General features: G+C 40.6%; 1 protein-coding gene across 5 annotated transcripts in view; it reads right to left on the bottom strand.

Moving 5' to 3' along the window:
- The window catches only part of Tp63 (tumor protein p63), a 211,717-nt gene that overhangs the window by 72,612 nt on the left and 113,109 nt on the right, over positions 1-25,996 (bottom strand). The gene's annotated exons all lie outside the window — the stretch shown is intronic.

The following is a 25,996-nucleotide window of genomic DNA, read 5'->3' as shown; positions in this document are numbered from 1 at the left end:
GAAGAAGAAGAAGAAGAAGCAGCAGCAGCAGCAGCAGCAGCAGCAGCCACCAACGCCTCACTCTAGCGCTCATGTTGGTATAATATTCATAAGCAAAGAGAAAAACTGATAGATTTATGAGAGTTGAGTATCAAATGGTTGGACACATAAGGCAAAATTTCTTTATAGCATTACATCTAAATTTATGTGACAGTTGATCATTCTGGGGACAAGTTTGAAATGACTAGGGTGAAATGGGGAGCATAGTTAGGGAGATGCCACCGTGGACTTTCTTTTCTGAGATGTCTGCTTCACAGATTAGATTCAAACTCTAGACTCATGCCATCCCCCTCCCTTTATCTCCTGAGGAGCTAGGGCTCATAGGCCCGAAGCACCACAGTCAGCTTTACCACATGCACTGAAAGGTAACCCACAACACTAGCATGACATCCAGCTTTAATTTTGAAGAATCTGTACTCTACATCTGTTAGCTAGAGATACAATTTTGTGGTGGAGCTGGGTGTGGTAGCACATGCCTTTAATCCCAGCATTTGGGAGGTGGAGGCAGACAGATCCTATGAGTTGGAGGCCAGTCTGGTCTACAGAGCTAGTGCCAGGATAGCCAAGACAACGCAGAGAAATCCTTTCTCAAAACAAAACAAAACAAAACACTAAATGAATAAATAAATAAATAGGACTATGCAGAGAAATCATGTCTCCAAAAAAAAAAAAAAACCTAAATAAATAAATAAATAAATAAATAAATAAATAAATACTGTGGTGAATATAATTCAGAAATACTTGATAGTTCATGTAGCTCTGTCATGTGGACAGAGATGGTTTGTACTGAGATGATTATGGAATTCATCAAAATCTGCCCATTTACCTGAAAAACAACTTTCTCATAGTCAGAGAAGGAAAAATAATTTACCCCAAGCACTACCCCTAGGATGGACTAGAACTTCTGAAACTGCTTTACGTCCTCTAACAGTGACTGTCAGTTGTCCCTTAATCAGAGTCACCTTGAGCCTGTTTCCAGAGGGCTCACCAGCCTTTGGTTCCGTTTCTCTTGATGTCAAGTTTTTGAACCATGGTAGCCTTGTTTTCTCTTCCAGCTAATGAAGGGGGACAGGATCATTCCTGTTGGTGCATTTGTTAAAAAGGAGGCAAGGAGGCTAGTTTTTTCAATAGAAATATAATCCCGAGAGACTCAGGCTATGGAAGATAATGAAGCATAAAAATGACTTTAAAAAGAAAAAGAAAAGAAAAAAAGGAAGGAAGTAAAGGAAGAGAGAGAGAGAGAGAGAGAGAAGGAAGTGAAGGCTTGAATTTTGCTTTTCATTTTAAACTTTGAGTTTAATAGCATGGTTTTGTCCATCTTAACTCTGCCTCAGGAGGAGAGAAATGGACTCAGTCATTCCATTCAGTCCAGAGAGCATCTGCTGCAATACACACAGTCGCACACCCAGCCCATTCCATTCAGACACTCACATTCCACTGCTGAATGCTACCTCCCATTTGCTCTGTAAATAACTATTAATCTATTTACACTTATCCGATGTTGACAAGTGCAGCTGTTTGTCTCGTCTTCTCTCCCTTCTGACTTTTACAGTGCCTACCCCTCTCCTACCTACCCTTCATCCTCGACCTCCCTTCCAGACGGGTGTGGCTAAACTACAGGTAGACAACGTGGGCAGAAAAAAAAAATAGAGGCAGGTACAAATGTGTCTACACTCTGCTAAACTAAAGCTCTTAGGTAGCAAGCGGGGTGGGGGGCACAGCTTGGGAAGGGGATTGAAGAAATCTTATTTGTGTTTTGTTAAGGGCCAATATACAAAGTACTCTTGAAAGTCCTGTAGAAATCAGATAATGCTGGCAAGGGCACGCGCTTCCCTAGATGAGGACAATTAGGGAGGCAGTGGTCCCTGACAAAAAGGACAAAGGAGCCAGCAGAACACTATCTAGGAGGCAGTAAAAGACTGCTGGCCCACCCCTCCCTCCCCCTCCAGCTACACAGCAGAAACATCAACTAATTGTGGGCTTGGGTAAGAACAAAGAGACACCGGCCCTTTGAATTTCCCCCTCCACCCCAATACATATAAAGAGAAAAGTTGGGGGCCAAGTTTTAAAAGCCAGCAAGCAAACACATCAGTTCTCCAAGGACCGAAGAAAAAGTAAAATTCCATTTACAGAGGCATCTCAAAGGCCAGCCCTGCCCTTGCTGCGAGGCTGAACACACTTGACACCAAAGAAGAAACTGTCTTCCAATAGTAACTGAGAGCCCAGGGATTGCTGACTGGCCTGCTTCTGATGTCATGTTCTTAAGTTCTATGCAGCTCAGTAAAATCCTAGACCAGAAACAGCATGGTTTGTTCCTAGGAATTTCTCAGTCTATATGACATCAAACAAGAGTCTTCAGTCTTGTGTACGTTCTATTTGTTATCCAGAAACAAAAAGTGGAAAACGGAAATAATCTACGTTCTTTGCAAATTATGCTTTAAAAAATCAAATCTAAGTAGTATATTCAATTGTCTCAGTTTTTAAAAGTTATAAATTTAATACTTCCAATTGTGGACTTAGATGACAACAAAACACACATCTTTGATTTTTTTTTCTAATGTCTATAAAGAGAAATGAACAAGCATGGGATCATGGTAAAAACGTACACGTAAAATTCCTTCCTGGACACATTTCTTAGTTTGTTGGAAATCAGTAAGTAAATCAGAAATCAGTAAGGAAAACATCACAGGAAATAGCTCTATAAAAGTTACTTTCGAAATACCCACTATTTAAGAATTCTCACTTGTTTCTTTTATTGGAGGAGTGTCTGCATACATTGACTGACCAAGGACCAACCAACAGTTCTCAGAATTCCAAGAGTCCTCCAGACAGGACTGGGAAATAAATTCTAGAGCTTAGTGCAAGATGAAACCTCAGGGCCTCTTCATCCACTGCTAAGCATTTGTAATGCCTGATATTAGAGAGTCAAGATATTCCCAGTGGCATCTGAAGATGTTCCTTGTAGCTCTCAAATGGAGTGTCTTAAGTTAACTGTGTTTAATCCTAGCATAAACCTACCCATAAACTGGGTAGGTGATAGAAGAGTCATTTTCCAGCAAAGTGAAGCTGGTGGAGAAGAGGACACAATACTGCCTCCTTCTTTCCTCTCAGTAATCCCATGAACAGACAGAGGAGAAATGAGTTATACTGGAATGCTAACTGATTATTGAGGCTGACAAGGAAGGGTGTCAGAGGCTTAGGAGGTGACATTTATGCATCAGACACAAACACTGCCCTGGGAAGAAGCCCACTGGGCATTTGTGTTTCCTATGTACAAAGGGTGCCATGGTATTTGAAATGAAATCTAGAGGTGAGTCTCTCTTCCTAATGACAAAGTTACTTGATCTCAGAATATCCCTAACATACTGTGCACACATAAAGAAAGAAGGAAGGTCAATGTTATAAGCATGTCCTGACACATCTGAGAGTAGAGGAAGCCTTTTTTTTTTTCTTTCAGAAAATATGAACATGAAAATGGGCACAATTATTCTTCCACCTGATGTAGTCCTCATATAATAAGTGAGCTGATTTCTTCTGACTTTAGCCAGTTGGCTTATTTTCCATAGAAGTTACTTGGAAATCGAATACTCCTTGACTGGGCCCAAAGTATCACCAGTGCTTTTCCCTGAAGCATATTCACATTCATCACAAATGGGCTGATCTTCACACTGCAGGGATGTGCTCCCAAGAATATGCTACCCTCTGAGATGTTACAGAACGACCTTAGAATGTTGGGGAACACAGATATGGTCGTTACAGAAATCGGGGTCCCCACGGCTGAAAACCTGTTGGCTTTCGTCATGGGCAAAGAACTGGTAATCCCAAAATAAAAGGGAGAGAAGTTGTTTCTTTTCCTTCCTTCCATGTAAGGTCTGTAGCTACAGCTGTCAATGGACTCTACTAAACTTCAATGTGGATAGCCAGGATTAGGAAAGCATCAGAGTAGAGTTGTCTCTGTCTGATCTCTCAAAATATCTGAAGAATACAATCCCTGGAGCCTCGTTTTATTTTCCCTTCTTCAGTGACCATTTTAGATTTTGAACATGTTATAGACCTAAATTCCCTCCACGTACGCTCAATAATGTTTCAATTGGTTGCAATGGGCAAAGTCAGTCTTAAACACCGTAACTTATAGTCACTTGAAGCTCAAAATATATCACCTTCCTATAAAAATTAACTCCAATAAAGTATCAAAACAAGTCATTTGAACATGGCCTTGCAAACAGGACTTAAGTAAAAGTTGTGTGTGGGGAAAAAAAAAATCAAAAGACATATCTTGTCCCCAAATTTACCTGTAGAAGGCAAGTATCCCAATCTCCCTTCCTTAGATATTGCCATCTATGCTACATACTTTGAGATCTTGTGGAAAAAACAACATATTTCATTTGGAAAAAAATATTTTTGGCTCTTGAATGACTGTTGGGTAAGGGGATTAGACCTCTTCAGTGCTTCTCATATTTCTGTTTGGATTTTCTAGTGTAACAAAACTCTGAGTCCTGGCGGCATGGGCTTTAGTCTTGACACTACCAGCTATGTGCTCTTCCCCTGGGTGAGGAAGGTGAGCAAATTTGACCCCAGCTTCCTATGGGCTAAGAATCTGCATGAGACCATAAAGACAACGGAAAGGTGCCACTAATTCTCCCACACTCTATTAGCTCCCCTGAGACGCTATTTTAAAATGAGGCTATGATCCTACTTTCAAAACAAGTGCATGGAATCATCATTTTTGTCTTTGTTAAGATTTGCCTGGTCAAACCCTAAATAAATAAATATTAAAAAAAATAAATCTGCCTCAGTGGCATAGTTCCCTCAGTGGATATAATCTTTTGCCTCAGACTTCAATGAGGGGCCTTTGTGTGCCTTCTACAGCTGTCTTGGGAAAAGAAAACAGTTTCTTCACTACCTTGGTTTCATAAAACCTTCATTCCATTCCTCACTCATTAGCACATGGCACTCCATTTTGATCCAATAATATTAGCAGGATAGTGCTTTTCAACAAACACAGCCTAAGGGAGGAATGCTTGCCATTTTTCATCCTTCCGCCACCTGTCCCACTTCAGAAAATGATGGTTTGTTTTATGCTAGAATTGAACATAATTAACTGAAAGCATTCTGTTTCAGGTCAAGAAGATATTTACAATAGGGTGTTGAGTTAGAGCAGCATCTTTCTATCTTAAACACGGAGGTCCTGGTGTCTTTTCTGAAAACCATATTTTATAAAGAAAAAGGTATTTTGCCTTTTTGGTTGCTACACAATCATAAAAAAATGAGTCACTGAAAATAAAACATATCCATTCATATAATGAACAACATGTAAGAATAAAGTGTTTAAGTGAAAACAAACCTAAAGTATAGGCCAAGTACCATCTAGAATATTTTAACATAAAGTTTCAAGAATCATGGAGAGCCAAGATTCTATGATATATGAGAGGTGTCCTTAAAAACTCCATGATCAGGTCAGACAAACAGATTAAATTTGGTTGTCAAAGAGACAAACACGTCATCAAAAACTATACAGAGAGTTTTAAGAGGTAGAAAAGGTGGAGCCCATTGAAGAGAAAACCTTACCTAAATTTAGCTAAAGAGAAATATCTGAAGTTCAGTTAAGACAGGGAATTTTTAACTCAAGGGCTTTAGTAAGTGTGCACACTGGTAATCAGGACAGAGATGTACAAATCATGAGGAATCTCAATTCTGATACCATTATACACCAAGAAAATGAAGGCTTGATGCACAGTAGAAATATATAATTTTAATTAGTTTCATAATTCTTAACTCATATTAGAGGAAGATACTCAGAACTTCAGTTTGTTGAACCTGTCAGCTACTCATTAAAGTTCAGGTAGAAGTATGTTTATGGCTGGGTTTTTTTTTTTTTCTTTCTATTTTGCCCTGTAAAGGCATCATAAGTCCCGAGTAACCATATATTTTGCTAGCTCTATTTATGCTTGTGGTTATGTTGGGGAAAGGCAGTGCATGCTAATGAAGATCTTCAGTAAGAGTAAGGCCATCTACATGGAAAATACAATCCAGTGGCTGCAGAACTCAGCAACAATTCTCAGTTCATCGGCTTAATCTACACCCAATGTCATGATATGAAACAGGAGGGCAATTACATTGCAGCAGATGTGCAGCTCATGCTGACATGACTTGGAAGACATTGATTTCAATTAATAATGATAACTGTCCAAAGTAAACGCTAAAATGCGATATGTGTTTAGCATGTATATGCAAGCCTCTCTGTGGAAAGATATTAGCTATTATTGATGTTAACACTCCTTTGGAGTCTTCATCTTGGGCCTTATAATATTCACGGGCTTGGCATTCTTGGTCTCCGTGTGTCCTCATAGATATTCACATTTTATATTTATTTTTAAAATGAAGGAACTGGAGCTCGTGGGTTAAAATAATTTGCTCAGTGTTACACTAAGAGCCACAGTGTGATGATAGTTAAGTGAATCATCTCATTGGTCTCCTTTCTATGTGCCTGGGAATGGCTGCCTGGAATACGCATCTGAAATTTGCATTTAAGGAACGTGATCTTTTCATATAGCTAAAGGCTTCCACCCTACCCAGTAAGCCATTTCCTGTTCTCAGGATTCCTCTACTTAATCCATAATTACAGAAAGAGCCCTAGCTCTTTGGAACATCCTTTTTTTTTTTTTTTTTTTTTTTGTGCTTCCATGGGAAAGACTGTGTGAATCTCTTCATGGCACTCTTAAACTCTGAATGGTGAGCCCCGGGAGAAGATCTCTTAGGAAAATGTCCACATCTTTAAATTGACCAGAGAGGCAGTCACTACCACTTCCCTTTGGCAAATGGCCCTCCCTTCAACTTTTCAGAAGTGAACTCTTGCTTCAGTATTTAACTTTCTGTTTCCATGTCCTCGGCACACACCCTGTCTCACTGCCCAGACAGATGAGAGTCCCACCTTGGAGTCCCACTTTCATATCCCTTCCCCTTGGTGCTACATAATTATCATTGCAACTGCAGTCAGTAAATATTACAGACATTGGTCTGTTCCACCAGGCAAGAAGTTCATGGGAGAACATACGCATTGTAGTCGGGAACAAATCTCTGTTACTTGAAGCGATATCTGTGGCACAGGAATCTGTCCTTTCAGAAACAAGTACAAGATCCTTCAACTTTAAACCACATTCAGAAAAGTCTCTTCCTTATTCTAAGGTAACCAGGCCGTCCTGGCTTACTCTGAAGCAGCTCTGCATCCAGACTGCACTCACTTCGGTGCCCATCTGTCAGCTGAGAATAGAGGGCATCTCCTCTAATCTCTCTGACCTTTGCTTTGTGTTTTTTATGCTCTCTGTCGATGGGAATTGTTCTCTGAGCCGCAGCATTGGTGGGAACTCCCAGCAGAAGAGCCAGAGTTGTCACTCGCACATAGTGAGTAATAGCTGATGGCTCACACCTAACCGAGGAGCTTAATAAGGAGCCTCTACTTCCTGAAAATGAACACATACTCACATTTGTGCCAAGGCAGAGATTTTTTTTTTTTCACCTGATGGTCTAGACTTTCTTTTCAATGCATGTAGGTCAGCCATAAGAGTCTCCATTTTGAAGGTCTTGTTTTTATTATTTACTTCCTACTAAAGACAATTATGGGCAAATGTAGGTTCCTTTGGAAGGAAACTTCTTGAATAAAAGCTTAGAGACGCCTTTAGTTTCTAATAGTTAGGCCACTGACTTGGCCTAGCCCTGTCTGACTTGTACGATTTTCTGCCTAGATAGTCAGAAAATTTTACAATCTTTCACTCTGTTTCAGAACACTGACAGGATTAACGAATTACAAATGTTAGTTTGGAGGAGCCAAGACTTTGGCTTATCAAACTTATCATCTGTTTCTTGGAAATGATCTCAGTGCATGACCTTCTTCCAGGCTATATACCAGCCACATGCCCAGAGCCTACCCAGCAATCTTTACTTGCAAGGTAGACACTGGAGCACAAAGCAAGGAGTATCCACTTGAGTCTCGCCACTTGCAAATGGAGAGCACAGGGCCACCAGTTCTCATTTTACTTTTGCTTCCTTGTCTTCGAGGTTCAGCTCCAGGGATCAAATGTGGGGTCTGCTGCTGGTCTCTGCACTAGCCCTCTAATTTACTTTTGCTTGTCTGCCTGGCTGATTGCTACATATTTCATTTCATCTGAGGTAAACGTTTCGATGCCTTCCTATACTTTGTAATTAGACAGTGTGACGTAGCTGGCGTTGGGGGTCCTCCTCTAACCTGTCACTCCTCACTGCAAAACAAAAACTGAGGTTAGCAGCTCTGGCGAAGGCAGGCCTCACTCTGGAGGTCATTTAACCCCCTCATCTCACTTTATTTACCTCAATCAAAAAAGTGGCCCTTCGTCACCCAGCTCGACAGTGGGTGTCTTGGCGGGAAAAGGCTTAGGTGATATGTTTAAGCAAAATGACTTAGGATTTCTCAGAGCATAGAAGCTAATCAGAGGAGGGTGTTTGCCCACCAAGCTCATTCACCCACATTCAACTACCCACGTCTCTGGTGATTAGCCTTAGACACACAGGGGACAGACTGAATCAAGAAATAAGCCTAGGAGCAAGTAAACACTTTAACTGCAACACAAGATAAAGATCTAATCTCCCCCCCTTTAACCACACACATTCTCTGCCCTCATAGGCAATCAATTATATGAAAGTAGCCTTTACTCTGCCCTGTTTACCTGTTAAGAGCACAACCCATTCTTAAGCCAGGGAACTGATCCATCTTTCGAAAACCTTTCTTGCCACTTGAAATTTTAACAGAACTGAGTAAAACTCCCCATACTGCAGGAAACCCCAAAATTAATCAAACCACCAAACAAATACCCTGCCAGACATCAGGAAAAAGCATGGGTTTCTGTTACCTACAGCATATACCAAGGACAAACCTTGCATATTTATAATATTTTGCCTGCCATTTAAAAATAGTCATATTTTTAGGAGATACCAAAAAGTACATTTCTATGTGAAGACACCAGTTGAAGCCAGAGCAACAAATGGCCATCCAAACCATTCAGAGAAAACTGTTTAGCAGCCCTGTAGAGGACTCAGAAGCAAATACCCCATTCCCTATCATTTGAGAGGTTCAGAGGACAGAACTCTTGTTCTGAATGTCAGCTACGCGGGACTCCACAGGTAGAGTAGTTCTCCCAGAGAGCATTAATGACTCCAAAGGAACCCATCTGGAGATAAATAGATGGGCCTATGAGGGTTGGGGTACAGAAAGCAAGCCAGAAAAGGAATCTCTCCCTCCACCTCCTCAGTCAGGTTTTTGGCCTTCTAAGTGTCTGGACACTGCCTGCCGAGGTAATTTCCCACACGCGATGCTTACAAGAATTGCCTTTACCTCAGCTGGTATTGCCAAGTATCTCTGTGTGATGGGTCTTCTACCTCAGTCTGGGAAGTGTCTCCCATAGTCTGCTTAAAAGTAGTCAAGCCATCCCTGAGACATCTGATGTTGTTGCCTTTTGTGAGGGGTAATGGTTTTTCTTTTAATTCTGATTCCATCAATAGACTGACACTAATCCAGACTGATTTGAGTAAACAGAGTCTCTTCCCCATTGTCTCTGTGATCTGAGAAAGAGTCAGCCTCAGAAAGATCACTGCCTTGGTTGGAAATGGCCCCTGTGGGGGTTTTGCGCAAGCTTGAAAGGAAGAGAGAAAAGGCTGGTGCAGAGTCCTGTCTAAAGCAAGCCCTCTTTGGGGGTGGTAATTCTTGGAGGGGTATTATACTAACTGCACCTATTAGTGGCTTCTGCACCAATAAGAACGGGGGACTATTTCCTTTGTAGTGTTTCCAGAGTCGCTGAGGAGAGTGATTCATGACTTTTTTCCCCTCTGGCCACCCACCACAGCTTTTATAAATATTTTATCCAGCCTTCCCCACCACCACCACCATTTTTTTGGTCTCTTAGGAAACAAGAAAAAATGTTCAGGTTAGAAGTTTTGAATGAAATATCAATTTTTTTTCCAAAAAGATTTCAAAGTTAATCCCCTTCCCATGATCAATGTGTGATTCGAACACCAGCTGCTCAATTTTAAGTTGACAGTTTTTTTTATCTGGGAAGGCCATCTCAGCTTACATCTACAGTCCTGTATCCTTACTTTGTCTTCTTTTTGAATGACTTCATTTAAAACTTAGGGCTCATGAGTTGGTCACAGTACAACATCAAATTAAGTTTAGAAATGAAAAGGCCCATGGCAGAGGCAGGTAGTGGTGCACACCTTTAATCCCAGCACCCCAGAGGCAGAGGCAGGAGAGTCTCTGGGTTCAAGGCCAGCCTGGTCTACAGAGTGAGTTCCAGGACAGCCAGGACTACAATGAGAAAACCTGTCTTGAAAAATGAACAAACAAACAAACAAGCAAAGTCCCATGTTTGAAACAGAGAGGAATGATATTTTGAACAGAACACTTCCAGATCATGTAAGAAAATCAAGCGTAAATGATAAGGCATTGTCTTAAAGTCTACAGAGTTAAAAGGATGATAAGTCTGGGCACTTTGGAATGTGTTTGGTGTAATGGAATGTTANATGGGAAAGGAAGAGAAGGGGNAGTGAGGTAAGCTAGGGTGTTCCTTCACTGATCATGGAGCTCAGCCATCTTTCCTACCCTTCTCCCCTACTTGTCTTGATTTTTATCTTTTTCATTTTGATTTTTTTAAAAANAGACTCAAGCTTGAACTTGCTGGAACTTGCAGCGTAGACTGGGGTAGCCTCAAACTTACCGCAGTGTCCTGGTCTCTGCCTTAAGAGTGCTGGGGTTACAGGTCTACACCATACCAGGTTATTCTTTGTGTTTATATCAAGTCGTCTACTCCCCGTCAGCATCTATCCACCCATGGCCTGTCCTACCAGTCTCGCTGTTCTACACTTCTNTTCTCTCAGTTGCCTGCATCTTTTCCTTGGAGAAATAGAGTGATTGGGGCGGAGGGTACTGTGGAAGGGAAGTTCAGTATCACAGACAAAGAAAGCTCTTCCCAACATGACTTTTCAGATGCTATTGTTGTTCCTCAACCTCCCAAAAATAAAAATTTAAAATGACATGGGTAAGATGCTTTATGTGAGAAATTAAAGACTAAATGTATTACATATGTTTTTCTTAACTTGGTGGTGGGGTTGGGTGGTATTGCCACCTGAATATCTCCTTGTTCTAAAACCTTCTGACTGGAATTCTCATGTTGAACAAATCTCACAGATGGATTTGGTCTTCCATATTTATCTCTAGCACTGCAATTTTTTTATTGAGAGCAGAGGCCAGAATAGAAGGTTTATCCTGGACCTATGATGACCAGGAAATATAATTAATTTATAACAAAGAAAACCATCTGAAGTTTGCCCCTAATTCTGATTTCCATATAAACTAAAAACACTATCTCCATTGAAGTCTATGGAACTGAAATGGTGATGCTCCATGCCTTCCAGCTCAAGTCATCTGTGGGCTAATTCTTCTCTCTAGCAATAGTGTGCCCCCTAGCACCCCAGAACATGTCATCAAAGTTAGCAATCTCAAACTTGTGAACAAAATTCTTGTTTCAGAGCATAAAAACCCTTGTAGTTCTCTCTCACTGTTTCTGTGAACGCCCTTCATTTTTAATGCAGAGAAGTGTATAAAATCAATATATTTTCTTTTGAAATCAGTATGCCTTGATATGATTCTATTTTCCCTTAGTTTATTAATTTTATACCTATATTCTTTGCACACCGATTTCCAACCCTCCATTATCTGCTGAATTATAGAAGCTCTAACATGAAATATTTTTCACTAATAATCACAAGTAATTGATGTTCTCTCTCTTCTCTATCTTTCTGTCTCAGACTCTGTCCTTCTGTTTCTGTCTCTTTCTGTATGTCTCTCTCTCTCAGAAGCTACAGTGTGCCTCTCAAGTTAGTTTTATGTTGGAATCATTTATGAGCACATTCTGTCCTTCCTAGGCTGGCAGATTCTCAAAAGTCTGTGGCCACTACTTACTCACTCCTGCCTCCCTTTCAAGAACAGCCCATGTGTCTAAAGTTAGTTTTCAGGACTTACTGGGTCATACAGAAATTATCTTTTTAATGGGAAAAATAATCTATGTGGATTGTGACTGATGTCTGATCCACAGGCAAATATATATTACTCCTTATTTGAGAATAGTTTATTTTGGGAAAATATGAAAATAATACAGTCCATTTTTAGTGTAATCAAGTAATTTATATACCAACTAGAAGACTTTTGCAAATGAAAAGGAGTACTATTAATAATTTTACTGGAGTAGCAGATATAAACAGGGTAAAACAAGACTAAGTGTTCCCAATTTATCTCTGGCAGGAACCCCAGCTACTGAAGAGAGCTATGGGCAGAGCATACATGAGTTGAGTGAGACCCGGGAAAGGGTTCCTTTCTGCTATCCCAACTGGTGTAGCAAAGCGCACTGGAGCTGCGCAGAACTGGCAGCCGATGTGTAGCGAGTTCGAGAAATGCATTTTTCTACTTCCATGCAGTTCATGGCTGAACCATTCATCTTTCCTCCTTAGGAGCTCTCACACAGAGTTCCAACGGCACAGTTCTCTGCTCAGAGCTCATCCCCGATTTGCTAGGCCACTGTCAACACACTCCCCTCTCAGTAGCGTGGACCTTGCTTAGCCACTCTAATATTTTTAACCTTTTGTCCTAATGACTCCATACTTTCTATTCCATTGAAATACATGACATTTCTGAGCATGTCAGTCAGCACCTAACTTGTGTGCCTTCTGTGTTTTATCATTTCCCTTAAAAATCTTCCTTCCCTCTTCTAAGTCTAGACTTAGAGAGCTCTCTCTGTCCCTTCAAGTTCAGCTGCATCCAGCATATACATTTGGAATTTCCTGACTGTCCTAGGAGGGGTTTTTATTCTACTCTGACACTTTGCATTTTGCTTACAATTCCCTACCGCACTGACGTCATCTTCCACTGTGAATCAGATGAACTTCTGGAATAACTACCTTTCCTTTTGACATTCCGAGTCATCGTGTTCTAAATCCCAAATCCTCTGTCCTGTTGGATACTCTCTATAAGCACCATTAAAATCAGCACTGGATGACAGAGAACACCTTTGCCCATCACCCAACCTTCTTCTCATCAGCTATCAAAGCAGAGGGGTTAGTCCACTAGGGTTAGAACACATTGCCATCTTCAAAACAAGCAACACCGTGAATGAGCCCTATGGCAATTCTGAAAAGATTTTCTTCCTTAACTGAGTTCTCTTTTGATCACTAGTGCTGTCTCTATTCCTTTTTTTTTTATTATCAATATAAAATAAAAGGTGAAAAATATTCAACAACAAAGCAAAAAGTTTGACTTGATAGCTGCAAGAGAAGATATTTTTGCCCTATGCTCCTTTCTCCTAAGAGCACAGCAAAGAAAGCTAGTGACAACATACTCCTTAACCTTTTCACTCAAATGCTCCTTGATGAGCCACGTCTCATGACCACAGACACACACTTCCTTAACCGGGCAGAGTACAGAATTCATTCTAAATCCTCTGTGTTCAAACCTAGGAAAGTTTTTGGCAGGTTTGCATCCAAGAAATGAATGTAGTCTGCGGAAAGAACAGCCCGTCCTTTCGGGCTGCTGTGGGTCACATTCATTCATACTTCTGTCCCCCCACACCCCTGTCGAGGATCACTGCTCTCCTAAAAAACAACCAGACCAAACAAGCTTTCCCTTATCTAGATAAAGGATAAGTGTTTCTTTATCAGACCATCTCTTTTCCAATAGTAGCAAGGAAGGTATGATCTATGATCTGCCATCTAAGATCTCTTTCTCCCAGTCCCTTCTGGGCTTGAGGGCACCCAATTGGAAAACAGGTAGGGCAAGGCAGCCTCGTGAGTGACTACGTGGCTGACACCCGGAGTCAATCTACAGCTGATGCCTGCCACTGTTCTTGGCCTAGAAGTTTCCTTATTTCAAGCCCTGCATGGGAACCCTTAGGACTGGCATTTACTAACAAAGAAGTAGAACACTGTTCCCCATTTAAAATACAGCCACTAGAAAAGGCCAGAGACAGGGAAAGCTTGTCTGCTTGGACCATGCAGGCTCTGAGGTCAGTGACCTGGCCTGCTAGGGCTCTTGCTATTGCTGCAGCAGCAGCAGCAGCAGCAGCAGCAGCAGCAGCACTTTCCTGGAAGCATTGCATAAGTACTTCATGGAAATCTCTCTGGGCAGCTCCCCCGAGTTACAACAGTCCTCTTCAGAGTGTATATAGCTGCTCCACACAATGCCAGATACAAATTAGTAAATAGTACATAGTAGTATACATAGAGCGCTCTCAAACACAAACCGAGACACAATCTACTCCAAGTAGTAAAATGGAGAGGTCTGAGTCTCGGGCTCTGTTTAGTATCGTTTCACAAAAAGGTCCTTTTCCCTCTCCAAACTAGGGGTGGTTCTGCAAAGACCTCCTTCTGAAACAAAGTATCCCTCTCGCCTTCTCATATCTTCTCTCTTCCCTATCCCATAACCTGGCCTTCCCCATCCCCCACCTCCACCCCCACATACACACCTACACACAGGAGCCCACACACAGACACACACATACACATGTGCACACATGAGTCTGCACACAGACACACACAGACACAGACACACACACACAGAGACACAGACACACATACACACACACACACACACACACACTGATGTATTATTGTAGTGGGGGTGGGGGCACCAGTCTAGGGCTTTTGTTTGTTCATCCCTTTTTTGTTGTGTTGTTGTTTTAGAAAGTAGAATTTGATCTGGGAAGAAATTCCTTTCCTGTGACACTCTTTATCTGAATCTGGGATGGTTTCAAGCTTGGCACTAGTTCCCAGTGCAGGCTTGTTACTTCCCCATTGTCACACAAGGGTACAACTTTAAGCCCTGCCTGTCACTTCTTGCCCATCGCCTCCTTCCCTCTGGACCCTTTCCTGCTCATTAGTAGCTCTCCTGAGTCCAGCTCTGCTGCAGGGGAATAACTGGAAAGTTGAAGAGAGTACAGAGAGGAAACATACTGCGCCTTTACTAATTTTTGAATTATCAACTCAAATTCTCAGTAAGTTAAGTTTAAAAAAATTAGTTTAAGTCAGAGAGTACATTATAGTTATTAAATAATCTTTGCTAGATATTACTTTCCTTTTATAACCCCAATCTGTCCAGGTTTAACAATTCTTGCTATTTCTATGTTGATGGGTACGGATGAACATGAATATCAAAGTGCCATTTCTTCTTTATTAAAACTCCATAGTCACAGAAGCAGGTGGACCCAAATATTTTATATACTTAGAGGTAGCACTAGATATAAACGAGAAGCCCGCACAGATAGGGAAGCTCGTCGTAACAGGACCTGGCCATGAAGTTACCTCGTAATGCATACACTGGTGGAAGAATAGGAAGGTCAGTGAAGCAAGTGAGGAAAGTGATTTAGACAACAGGAAGTTCAGCCATGTTCTTTTATAGCTGTCTTCTAGGCAGTGCAGTACATTCCCGCAGCTGGCCCATCAGCCTCCAACACCCTCACTGTACTCTGAGTAGCATTTGAAACGCCAGTGTAGAGGTATTTCCTTCATGATAAGGCTGCCATATTCTTGCACATAAAAATGACCATTTCTATGAAAGGCAGTTTCCCCAAAAATATACCATTGTCATGTTTTATTTTTTTTAATTATCTTTCTTTTCTGACACTATATTTTTTTAAGACAATCATTTCTTTGTACCTTGGCTCTGGGCTTGTGATATTCTCACCCATATCTTAGAACCAACTTTGCTTGCCACTTTCAAAGTCACACGGAGAGGAGAGCTAGTTCCTAGACACTTGAAGATTACTGTGCAAAACAGCTTACAAATACTGTTGAAATTAGATGGACAGTCTGATTGTTTCTTAATTATGAAAACCGAGCTGGTTTCCGCCACTGGATGCGGCGGAAAGAGCCAGACGCACATATAAGTTATAGTATTTCCTTAAAATTGTTTGCTAACAGTATAAGCTCCCTTTCAATGGTAAAGCAAAACAAGAAACTCAAGTTTCTCTAGCAAGGACAGACAAGACTGCCTGTCTGTTTTAAAGGAAAGCAGGCACTTCCTTTTCCTCCCTGAGATAACTTGATATTTCCCCTGTTATATTTGCACAGTTCAGGTGTCTAGACAGCAGCATGGTCAATCACACAGCACTGGCCCTGCTCTAACTGCCCCGTGCTTCTCTTGCTCTTGAGGTGGGAGCTGGGTGCTATGGTTTGTTTTGACTATGAAGGAGCTGGATTCCCCCGCACCTCAGACTCTTTTAAAACAAGCATTCACCTGCGAGGGAAGGTTCCCATCGGAAAGGAAAGACCGGACTCTTTCTGGACAGCCAGCCCCTGCTCCCTCCCAATCAGATCAGTGTCAACACAGCTGCCTCTTCCTAGGAATGTAAACTAATATTGTTGTTAGACCTTGCCGGCCTGAGGACACATCCTCAGAGCCCTCCCGTCTGACCAGCGGTTTACATCCCCCTTATCCCCGTGCCCAGTGATTTAAATCTCTAAGTCAAACTTGCTGAGAGCAGAGGACTGCCCAACGCTAAAATCCTGAATGCTCTGATGTTCACATTTGTGCACACACACACACACACACACACACACACACACACACACACACACGCAGAGACACACTTATCAATGGTTAATAGCATACTGTTCTGAAGTAACTTGTCTGTCCATCCACAGTAAACTTCTACCTCAGTCACCTCACAGTGCGGACTGTACTCAAACATCTTTACATTTAAATGAACTCCTGGGACTGATGTGTGCTTTAAACAAACACACTTCATTACTTTAAAAATAAATAAATAAAAAGAACTGTTTCCTTTTAATATGAAGCCTAGAGAACTGCACTAAACAGTGAATACACAATCAATCAATTTCTATCACTGGGACATTCACAGCCATCAATATTCCCAGCGGAGTCTTCTCTACTTCTGCTGCTGTTCTTACAAGAAAAGCGATTTTGGAAAATCCTGAATATTGTGTTTCTTCGAATACATAATGTCACCCAGGAATTTTTGTTTGTTTGTTTTCCCTTTTCTCCTACTGTTTCATCTGATACTCAAAGAAAATAAAAGAAATTCTTACAGCCACTACAGAAAACATTCACTCAGAAAAGCAGATTCCTACATACGACTTGCAAACACATTTACATTGGGTCACTAGAACCCCAACTAAGTATGTTTTTATTTAAAAGAAGAAGCGAAGAAAAGGATCTCTATGCAGAGGGCTAAAATCTTAAAGCCTTACCTCACTAAATTGAGTCTGGGCATTGTTTTCCAGGTACAACATGTTAGCAGTGAGACTGGTCAAGGCTGCTCTCCTCTTTTCTGCTTCCAGGGTTTTGCCAGCCCCCCCCACCCCCTCTGAGAGCCTTTCGCTGCGAATCTTCTAAGAAGATAACAGAATTCAGGTGCCTCTCTCTTTCTCTCTCTGTACATACTTTAAGGTTCCCTAATATATACCCAACTATAGGCATGAGGGGCGGGACTCTTCTCTTTACCTGTCCAATCCATCAACTTCCACCTGGGCTCCTCCACTCCAATGGAGTGAGGCCTCTCCCATCTCATTAAGTAGTTAGAATTCCTTATCACCAATCTTTAAAAGAAGAGAGAGAGAGAAGAGAGAACAGAAGACAGACAGGTAAAACTTTCCCTGTCTCTTTCATAAGAAAGTGCACTTTGTCCTAAAAACAAAACACAACCTCCTCCAAACAAACCTACCACCCCCACCAGACACGCAGAAGGGAGGCAGGCAGGAGGACACGAAGTTGTTACTACACTTTCCCGTTGAGAAAGAAAAGTTCTGTGAACGTTTTGGAAGACTTTAGCCCCCTGCATTTGGGATTTTTAAGAACGATTACATGAAGTTAGAGATTAGGGAAAATTACGTGTGTATTTTCTCAATATAAAACTCCTCAAGGTACTGCCTGTCAGCTCAAGTATTCAATATATTCTTATCATACACATACCAGCAGATTCATGTCAAACAACGTAAGCCACTTGCCTGTTCGAAATATGTTTCAGAAGCAGTTTAAACCATCAGTCTTGCTAGACTCATAAAACAAACATATATGCTAGATATAGTTACTTAGAAGCCCTGGGAATTATAGCCATGCCCCCCCCCCCAACCCTCCTCTATTTGTATATTTCTTTTCTCTATTATATTCAGTTGCTATTAAGGCTTCAGAGAAGATATTATACATGTATAATAAAATTGATTGTCGATTATTTTCTGTCATGTTTCTATTTCAATGACTAAAAAGGCTATCTTTGATCATAATAGCATGGATTTGCATAAACACATAAGAATATTCTTGTAGACTCTCTTTGGTTCTTAGACGTAGGAAAGATGGAATGTGCCAAAATTCTGACGTAATTTCTAACACACTCTGTCATTATTATTGGGAGCTTAAAAATCCAGCTAGCCTTGTATCTGAACATTAACCTCCTCAAAATCAGAAGCACAGTTTTCTCTAAGGTACCTAAAATTATGGCTGCCTAAGACTAGTAAGAGTGAATGCTAGATTTCTTCTAAAATTTAGGAGATTTAAAAAAAAATCAGGAAAAAAATCTAGAGCTCATAATATTTTACTATATAAAAATACCAGGATTAGTGTTTGCAATATGTTAATGAATTTGGATTTGCTTTCTGTCTACATCCATTTTGCATTTCCAAACCTCATTTGGGGGAAGGATGAAGTGGTCATTGGAGTGAAGGTTAATTTAAGGACCCATGAATTGTTAATAGTGAAGCCCTTTTTTTTTTTTCTGGAAAGAAAAATCTCCCAAATATAATTTAATCTCAAACATTCACGAATCTGAGATTTTAAATACTACAGAACCATCTAACACAAAATGTTCACTTTCTCACTTAACTATGAAAAGGAATTATGCTTCTTATTAACTTACATTAACCAAACAAAAACTGGGTGGGGTCACTAAAAATATAGTAGAATCATTTAATCCACATCTTTCCATTTTATTTCCACGGACAGGTTAAGGATGAATATAAAAGTTGCATGATACCAAGGATGTTTTGAAAAGTCAGTATTGGACCCAGCCCCTGGATCCCTGGAGTGGGATCCTCCAGGAGCTGGAGGCTCAACAAAGGAATTTTATTCAACCTATCATTAATCTCAAAAGAATTTTCCTTGAGAATGGCTGTTTGAAAGTAAATCTGATGCTACATTAATTTTTATACTAATTTGACGGTACAACCATTTGAATCCTTTCACTAAGCTATTAATGATATACAATCAGATCATTTTTTAAAAAATTTTTTAACAAAGTTAAAATATTCCCAGCAGGATTTGGGGATGAAAAGTCTCATTCTTTCTATGTGTTAATCACACATAAACAGATCAGTCTGTGGTCTCAGTCAGACATGGGCCAAGATTTTAGACAGGAATCTAAGAGCCAAGTGCCATGGCTGTTTTAGAAGTTTGGGGAGCTGAGGAAAAGAACCTGGACAGGGGATTTAGAGACAAGAGTTGTGTTGCCAGTTCTGGCTTTAGCCAGCTCCATGTCCTAGGGGCGAGTTACTCAACCAGCCTAGAAACAGACTCCTCATTTGGGAAATGACAGTGTGTCAGAGCTCAGGATTCCTGAAGACCTTTACAAAGAGGGAAGTCTGTGTCTTTGCCTAGGATTAAGAGGAGTGCTACCCAGAGTTCCCTCATTTTGCTTTGATAGCCATCCCTCAATTTGTTGATCTCTGTATTGTACAAATGGTGAAGTTAAGCCATATAGAATTGTAAATACTTAAAGGGCACAGAGAAAAAAAGAAGCAATGCATTGGGAAGTAAAATGTATGTTGTTTATTTATGTTTGCTTTAGGACATTTCCAGGAAAAAATATTAGCTAATTGTCAATATCAATTTGAACTTAACATAAACATGTTCGTAAGAGTGCTAATTAAAGTATATCTGATAATGTTTGGTTTTGGAATTAGCATCCTGGATGTAAGAACTGTGCACTGAATCAAGCTGGTAGTTACAGGGAAGTAACAGTTCCATGCGCTTGCTTTCCCTGGGAGCACAATGGTTCGGAAGGTTTTGAACCCAGGCCCTGCACAGTTGACTAGGGGGTAGCATGGCTCAGAAAGACCTCTAGAAGATGAGACATACACTCATGTTTTGTGTATAAACAGCAAGTCCGTCCTATGGCTGGGGTTAGAGAATAGAAGGGAAAAGCATCAGCCTTGTAGGGCATAATCATGCACCTGGTAGTGGTCCTCCTGAAAAAAATTCATTTCTTCACTTAGAAGACAAGGGACACTAGAAGCCAAGACTTGGGGGTTATTTATTTACCAATGGAAACCAATAATTGGCAACGTGTTTGCTTGTTTTTAATTGCAATGCTTAAAACTCTCAGAAAGCAATGTGTGCCTAGTTTTAAGTTTAGTAATCTTTCTATGTCTTAACCAAAAAGTACCTGGGCAAGGGAGCAAAAGAGACAAATTGCAGTGTATTCTCTCTCCTGGGACCTGCAGTTATCCTTTTTTTTTTTTTTTTTTTTTTTTTAAACCTTTCTTGGAGAAAGTGAGGGGGTACTCACATGGTACCCCAATTCTAATAGGATAGACAGCTACTTAAAAAAGACATTCAAGCCATTGAAATCTGGTTCCAGGTTTGTCTGCTGGGGGCTTCATCCTCCCCACTCTGCCCTTTATGCAGAGGCCCTATCTGCCCCCCTTTGCCCCAGTCCTCTGTTAGCTTCTTCATTGGCACTCCCTCTTGTCTCTTCCTGCTTCCCATCAATCTGTACTCGGTGGTCACCTGATGCATGTCTTTGTTTTGATATTCTTTTAAAATTAACTTTAGGGTTATTACTTGAATCTCGTAGTTGAAGTAAAATCTTACATTATACAGTGCCAATGAAAGCAGTTGTAAAATGCTACCTTTCAATAAAAGCATCACATTCTCCTTCATTTAAAACATACATGTTTGAAGTTAGAAAATTTTTTTTCATTCCTATCAAGTCTAGTATCCTATCACCCTGTATTTCTGCTTCCTTCTAGAAGAAAGAATAAGTGAGTGGGACAGGGACTCTTTCCCAAAGCTTCTTATGACATGAGCACTTATTTTGTGGAATACTTTTCCCAGAAAAATCACAGCACAGTAGTTCATTAAAATAAGAGAGAGGAAAAAAAGAAATGACTCAGATCTAAGCTCAACATCTCAAATCCTTAATAATCATTTGTGGAGAGGGCAACCCTCCAGCTTGATAAGGCGGTGAGAGTCCAAAAGAGGTTAGGGTTTTTAAGAGCATGGGAGGGAGCTCAGAGCTGTGGGGACTTTCCGAGCTGCTGCAAACCAAGTCAGCCACATCTTTAAATGTCAGCTCCCATCCAAATTAAAGGGTACCTGACAGAGCACACAGAGCAACTCTTCAGACTCCCATCTTCCCTCAGCTAACTGATTCCCTTCCCTCTGTGCCCTGCACTGGTGACAAGAATGAACACTTTTATAAACTGCTGAAGTCACCTGATCAGCTTCCTCTTCGATCTAAAGGCGCATTCAAACTCAAGATAGTAGGACACACCCATTTTAGGGTCACCATGTAGGCTCTGAAAGGTGGGGATGCCTTCTAACACAGATGGGGCAGAATATCATGTACAAATCTGATAGTTTGATAGATTGATAGTTGTGTTCAAGATAGAAGATTTTTTTTATTATAAATGTTATTATAAAAGGTAAAATAATAGAGAGCATTGAGTCTCTCTCTCTCTCTCTCCTCTCTCTCTCTCTCTCTCTCTCTCTCTCTCTCTCTCTCTCTCTCTCTCTCTCTCTGTGTGTGTGTGTGTGTGGGGGGGTGTCTTTCTGTCTGTCAGTCTCTCTATCTTTTTTGGAACTTTTTCTGGGCCAAGCATGCTTCCGAATGTTTTATTTGCATATATAAACTTTATTTAATTCTCATGAAAATGCTGTCTGACAAACGAAGACACTGAGGTACCAGGCGACGGGTATGGCAGTGAAAATCTGTAATTTGACACCCCCCCCCCAACTCTGCATGCAACTCTGATGGATGACTAGACTGCAGCTTCATATCTCCTCCCATTCTCTGGCTCACCTTCCTCCAGTGCCATGGCCACAGCAGCCTGCCGTTCATTCAGCCGACTCTGTGATTATGATAATAGCTGCATTTAAGCCATATCACATCCCTGCTTTTACATAATGCTTGGCTTTTGAAGGTTTCTACATCTCAATAGGTGTAGAAATGGAGAGATATAATCAACTTTCACATAATTCTTCATTATGATAGAAAATTAGATTAAAGGGTTATCTGATAGTAAGAAGCAAACCCTGAAAACCCCAATGTTTAAAAGCCTACTATAAGCACATCACTCACAATTATTGTTAACATTGGCATTCTCCTGTGTTTATGTACGGCAAAAAATTATCGTGCTATACAATATTCCTTTTGTTAATTATCATTTTGTTAATTAGCGTTTTGGCCATTTTCTTGGTAGAGAGTCACACAGCTGGAAGTTCTGAGGCAAATGTTGTGGCCTAAGTAACTGACTGCATATGGTTTCATCCTAATTTCCAAGGACATAGTCTCCAAACATTTAGAAGACTCGACCCATCACAGCACCATAAGACATCGTTCTAACTTTAACAGTGAAAAAAGAAATTCTACTTTTCCCACAGATTATTTGCTTGGTGGTGAGACTGTGTGTCCATATCCACTAATCCTTTGTATCCCATCGTTTATTTACCTTTTTGCAGTGAGGCGAGGGCAATGTGCACATTAGGCCTTGACCCTGCAACAGTTCTTCCCTCAGCCTCAGAGTTGGGATTACAGGCGTGAGCCACCAAGCCCATCCAGGAGTTCTTCAATCGCTCTGAAAATAGCTGTTGCCAACCCTCCAACACCGCCCTATTGAATTGGTAAGTTCTTGCTATTTATAATGATATTAATGCTAAAAAACTGATCAACTAATAACAAGTTACTTCTCCTTTGATTAAAAATGGACATAAGAATTCTGGTCACTGTATAAATAAAATAACTTCTTTGGGATTTAACACTTGCAATACTTATTCATATTATGAACATATTATTTTAAAATATATAAAATAAGAGTACCCAGAATAAAACATAATCACATTTTCTAGAACATAGAGGCATCCCTTGTTAAAATTTTGATATATACTCTGCCAGAGGAACAAATTACATATCACTATGTATGATTCATATACTTTCTTAAGTATTAAAGGTATATTTGTTCATGCTATGGCCTTCAAGCAACATAATATGCTATTAGATAAAACACAGCAGCATAAATTCAATATTTCAATTAACAGATAATATTGCATAGATAGAACCATAGTTCATGGGGCAAAGTGCTTCGTGTGTACGCAGGATCTGATTTGTAATCTCAAAAACTCATGTAAAGGTCAAGTGTACTAGAATGTGTCTGGTGTCTGTCATCATAGTTTTCTTACAGTGATATAGGAGGTAAAGACCAGAGAATCCTCAAAACATCTTTTGGGTTAGCTATTCTGATGTACAAAGCAGCACGTAACAAAGGGGTCTTTGTTCAAACAAGTGAGAAAGCAAGGACTGATAGCCAAGGTTATCCTATGACCTCCATGTACTCACTGTGGTATATGCACACCTGTGCATATGTGTGTGCATACATGAGTGCGCGTGCGCGTGCACACACACACACACACACACACACACACAAGCCATAGATATATACACACTATGCACAAAGCTAATAGATACCACCCATTGTGCCCTGTACGCTAGGCATTATAGCTTCCATTTAACCACATTCTGTGGTTCGGATCTCACATGGTTCCCAAATGCTCATATGTTGGAGATTTATTTCCTGGCTGATGCTGTTGTTCAGGGCCTGGAGCTTTAGCAGTGGAGCAGAGTTGGAAGAAGTGGGTGTTAAAGGGTGATCTGAGAGTCCCTCCCACACTTGCTCAAGCTATGATAGTTTGCCTCAACACAGGACAGAAGAAAAACAGGGGCACCTAACAATGGACGGAACCCTCTGATTACCAAGATCTCAAATAAGAAGTTTGCCTTTTTAGATTGTTCAGCTTGAGAATTTTTTAGAACTCTAATGTGATTCCACAATAGAAAAGCTACTGCATTAATCCATTATATATTCATTATATAAGTAACTTCCTCCTTTTGGAACTTGGTATTACTCATTAAAATAAACAGGTTCATCTCCACATCTGCTGGTTTGATTTACAAACAGCAGGTCTTCACATCAAACCAGCTCACATCAAATATCAGTTATATTTATTTAACATTTTTAACACTTTCCCCTTAAAAATCAAAATTTTAGGCAATGTTATATTTAACTCTCCTACCTACCTTCATATCGGTAGTTTGCATGATAGATTCTATGAAATATAACTATCATTCTTATCTAGTCCTGTACACAGTTCTGTGTTTTGCTACTAAATACTATTCTTATTTTCAAACATTACAGTGTCTCAAGTTTCAGTAGTTTGATTAATAATTATATCTCTGACCTTATCTTAGCTTTCTGATTTGATGCCACAGTGAGTGTAGAGATGACACCACACTAAGTGGCCTGGGCAACGAAATTGCCAACAGGCAGGGAGGGAAAGTGCTCTCCAGTCTCTTTGAGAAACCAGGGTCTGAGGCCGACCTGGCTTTAGGCTAGTCCCTTTTCATGAACAGATGACGAGAAATGCTCACTCAAGACAATTACAAAACATATCATGTTGCTTTCTAGGTCTACTAAACTGTATCTCAATGCAACACTAGAGCTTAACATGCCTCTCTTTCTGAAAGCATAGAAAATCTTGACCCCTCCTGCCTGTAACAACTGTTCATCAGAGAGATCTCTGTCCCGAGAACCCTGAACATAGGACAGGGTTTTGGCTTCTGTCACCATGCCAAGTACAAGCCTTCCCTCTCCACACCTCAGTCTTCAATCTGTTCTGTAAACATCACTGTCACAGTTTGACCCTGAATGTGACTAGGATTCCTGAGTTTTGGGAACGTACATTTGCCTATTTGACTATGACATAAAGTTTATAATTGATGACAACAGACACTATCCAGTGTGAACTATTTGTCCCTTCTTGTCCCCCTCCCTCTTAAGGAAATTTGAGCAATCGATTCACATCCAGCTTAAGGAAGGCCTGGTGATTTCAGGTTTCACTTTTATTTCCTCAAATTGTTTCTCCTTAGCTCCAGGTTAAATAAGTGGCAGTTTTACCCCTTAGAAGAAATTTGAAAGATCCTGCCTGACTCTTCTACACAAAGCACACAACACCTTTAGCTCACGACCCCTTGCTACCTTGTTCCCACCTGTGCTCTGCTCTGGCCACTCAGGATTATACATCTTGAGATGCTAAGCATTAAATGCTGGCGCACATAAACGTGTTTGATAGTCTACTCATTCATCTTTCTACTTGCCTTTGGTATTGCCTGTGTGTTCCCTGATTTTCTACATGTGAATCCAGTGAATGGCTAAGTCCTGGGGCATTTCCGAAGTCAGTAATTCTCTGTACAGTCCTGACAGTTTTACTTTCTCAGTATTAATTATACAGTCATGGATGTTGTGGCTCAAATCAGCCTTTCAATCGAAAGTGTACCCCCAAATAAGGTCAACTCCATATTTAAAAATATGAGAGTTGAAATACTCAGAAAAATGAGATCTGGATGTCTCGGTGAGTACAATGTAATTGACCATTTTGCCTCTGACAGGGGACTGAGGTGAATTAGGCATGGCAAACCATGGCACTCTATGGAACTGAGGACCAGCAAATTGAGGTTACATATGGCATCAGGCTGCCTCATGTTCCATTTTAGGCAGTAGAACATGGGATGAATAAACATTAAATAAATTCAATGTGATGTCATAGTACAGTGTTGTCTTTCCCACATGTGGAACACACTGAAGCATTTGTTGCATCCACTAA

Source organism: Mus pahari, chromosome 12, assembly GCF_900095145.1.
Source record: "Mus pahari chromosome 12, PAHARI_EIJ_v1.1, whole genome shotgun sequence".
Lineage (NCBI taxonomy): Eukaryota > Metazoa > Chordata > Mammalia > Rodentia > Muridae > Mus > Mus pahari.
The sequence above is the reverse complement of the archived record's forward strand: the minus strand, read 5'-3'. Positions and strand labels throughout refer to the sequence as shown.